Consider the following 399-nt stretch of genomic DNA (forward strand, 5'->3'; position numbering starts at 1 on the left):
GACTGATATACTTGGATTATTGATTTACTAACTAACATTCTTATTAGTATCGACTGATATACTCTTCTAGACACCTTGGACAATATTGATTTATTAACTAACATGTCTTATTAGTATCGACTGATATACTCTTCTAGACCACCTTGGACAATATTGATTTATTAACTAACATGTCTTATTAGTATCGACTGATATACTCTTCTAGACACCTTGGACAATATTGATTTATTAACTAACACTTCTTATTAGTATCGACTGATATACTCTTCTAAAACTCCTTGACAATATTGATTTATTAACTAACATGTCTTATTAGTATCGACTGATATACTCTTCTAGACACCTTGGACAATATTGATTTATTAACTAACACTCTTATTAGTATCGACATTTTCTCTT

Source organism: Tachypleus tridentatus, chromosome 3, assembly GCF_004210375.1.
Source record: "Tachypleus tridentatus isolate NWPU-2018 chromosome 3, ASM421037v1, whole genome shotgun sequence".
Taxonomy (NCBI): Eukaryota; Metazoa; Arthropoda; class Merostomata; order Xiphosura; family Limulidae; genus Tachypleus; species Tachypleus tridentatus.